General features: G+C 39.2%; 1 non-coding gene across 1 annotated transcript; it reads right to left on the minus strand.

Moving 5' to 3' along the window:
• Positions 1–2,165: 2,165 nt before the first annotated feature.
• TRNAL-UAA (transfer RNA leucine (anticodon UAA)) lies at positions 2,166–2,247 on the minus strand. The gene has a single exon. It is a non-coding gene; the product is annotated as a tRNA-Leu (tRNA).
• Between the last annotated feature and the right edge of the window lie 858 nt (positions 2,248–3,105).

The raw sequence follows: 3,105 nt of genomic DNA on the forward strand, positions 1-3,105 counted from the left end.
CAACTGTTGAATAATCTATCAGATGTTTTTGCCATGTGAGCACAGAGGGAGAGCCTGTGAGAAGATTTTGATCTAAGTTCACCTGAATCTCTACTGAACTACACAGCCATGAGCATGAAAACTAGACTGACTTACTGAAGAGAAAGGAGTGGTCTGTGATCAAAGAGTAGAAGGAGATTAATGGATTGTATATTGAGAAACGCAGTGATTTTGTTGACCACATGTTTCTCATGGTTAAAATTATTGTTGGACACCGCGCACTGCCAGGGAATTATTCTGCATTTTTTTTAATTATTCCCAACATTCACTATATTTTCTTTTCACTAATCTTTCATGAGCAAAATCCAATCTTTTCAAAGCTAATACAATAAACTGAACATTATTTCAACCAACATGAAGATTTCAAGTCCATCGTCTTAAAAATGCAGCCATCAAAATATATGGCATTGCTGATGGTTCTCAGTTGTCTTTTTGGAACCAGTTTAAATACTTTAATTGACATTTTATTGCTGAAAGAAATTTGGTGTAGAGGATTTCCAGCAACCAATACATAGATTTCTATTATCTGCAAATGATGTCACCAATATCATGGGAAACATCGAGTAATATTTCTTGAAGTTTTCATACTGCTTAATTTCATTCTTGAGGCAGATTTTGAGTCAAACATGTTGGAGTTGTCCCATTTTCATATCACTTGGCCCATTTTAATAATATACTGTATATATTATTTTACTCTTTTCGAGAAGGTCCAAAGATTTGACCAAGTAAAACACTGCACTGTGAACAGGATTTGAACCTGTGTGGGGATTTGCAGCCATCACAGCCAATTATAGGCTCACTTTATCAGATGTGTTTGCCATGTGAACATAGAAAACAGCCTGTGAAAAGATTTTGGCCTAAGTTCGCATGAATATCTATTGTAGGACACAGCCATGAGCAAGAGAACTTGACTGACTTAAGGGCATGTCACACTAAGAGATATCGCTAGCAATATCGCTATAACTAGTGACGTTATAGCGATATTGCTAGCGATATCGCTGTGTCTGATACTTACCTACGACCTGCTCCCCCTCTGGTTATCGCTGATCGCGCGAGAACGTTCAGGACTGTTTCTCGTCGTCTGCTTCCTGCGGCGCTTCCTGCTGTGAGGACGAGCGACGCGTGGAGCCGGGCGGGAGGACACAGGATCGCCTGGTGTGACAGGTAAGTAGCGACCCCCGTCCTCAGCGATGTCGCTAGTGAGATCTGCCTGTGTGGCAGCTCACTAGCGATCACTTAGCGATGTACCAGCGATCCTGACCGCGTCATATCGCTGTTCGGGATCGCTGGTACATCGCTAAGTGTGACAGTACCTTTACTGAAGAGAAAGGAGTGGTCTGAGATCAAAGAGTAGAAGGAGATGAATGGATTGTATATTGAGAAACGCAGAGATTTTGTTGACCACATGTTTCTCATGGTTAAAATTGTGTTTGGACACCGCGCACTGCCAGGGAATTAATCTGCGTTTTTAAATATTCCCAAGTTATTCTTTAATTTGTTTTCACTAATCTTTCATGAGCAAACTCCAATCTTTTCAAAAGTAAAACAATAAACTGGGAACATGATTTCATCCAACATGAAGATTTCAAGTCCATTGTCTTAACTATGCAGCCATCAAAATATTTGCCAATGCTGGTGGTTCCCCGATGTCTTTTTGGAACCAGTTTATATACTTTAATTGACTTTTTATTGCTGAAAGAAATTTGGTGTAGAGGATTTTCAGCAACCGATACAGAGATTCATAATATCTGCAAATGATGTCATCAATATCATGGGAAACATCTAGTAATATATGGCATTGCTGATGGCTCTCAGTTTTCTTTTTGGAACCAGTTTATATACTTTAATTGACTTTTTATTGCTGAAAAAATTTGGTGTAGAGGATTTTCGGCAACCAACACAAAGATTCCTAATATCTGCTGATGATGTCATCAATATCATGGGAAACATCTAGTAATATTTCTTTAAGTTTTCATACTTGTTAATTTCATTCTTGAGGCAGATTTCGACTCAAACATGTTGGAGTTGTCCCATTTTCATATCAATTGGCCCGTTTTAATAATATACTGTATATATTATTTTTCTCTTTTTGAGAAGGTCCAAAGTTTTGACCAAGTAAAACACTGCGCTGTGAACAGGATTTAAACCTGTGCGGGGATTTCCTATTGGTTTTTAAGTCCAAAGCCTTAACCACTCGGCCATCACAGCCAACTGTGGAATAATTTATCAAATGTTATTGCCATGTGAACACAGAGGAAGAGCCTGTAAGAAGATTTTGGTCTAAGTTCACCTGAATATCTACTGAAATACACAGCCATGAGCATTAAAACTTGACTGACTTACTGAAGATAAAGGAGTGGTCTGAGATCAAAGAGTAGAAGGATATGAATGGACTCTATATTGAGGAATGCAGTGATTTTGTTGACCATTTGTTTCTCATGGGTAAAATTGTGGTTGCACACCGCACACTGCCAGGCTATTAATCTGCATTTTTTAATTATTCCCAGCTTATTCTATATTTTGTTTTCACTAATATTTCATGAGCAAAATCCAATCTTTTCAAAGGTAAAACAATAAACTGGGAACATGATAATTTCAAGTCCTTTGTCTTATGCGGCCATCAAAATATTTGCCAATGCTGATGGTTCTCCAATGTCTTTTTGGAACCAGTTTATATACTTTAACTAGCTGAAGAGCCCGGCGCTGCCCGGGCATAGTAACTAACTGTGGTTAGTTATAGAAAATTATAATTATCCTCCATCCCATTGTCCCGTGCCCATATACCCATCATACATACCCATGATCCCATAGGCCCGTGCCCATATACCCATCATACATATCCTCCATCCCATAGTCGAGTGCCCATACACCCATCACACATCCTCCATCCCATAGTCCCATGTCCATACACCCATCATACACATTCTCCATCCCATAGTCCCATGCCCATATACACATCATACATATTCGCCATCCTATAGTCGAGTGCCCATATACCCATCACACATCCTTCATCTCATAGTCCCATGCCCATATACCCATCATACATATCCGCCATCTCATAGT

The sequence above is a fragment of the Dendrobates tinctorius genome, unplaced genomic scaffold (genome assembly GCF_039654945.1).
Source record: "Dendrobates tinctorius isolate UK_male_01 unplaced genomic scaffold, ASM3965494v1 ptg000151l, whole genome shotgun sequence".
NCBI classification, from domain to species: Eukaryota; Metazoa; Chordata; class Amphibia; order Anura; family Dendrobatidae; genus Dendrobates; species Dendrobates tinctorius.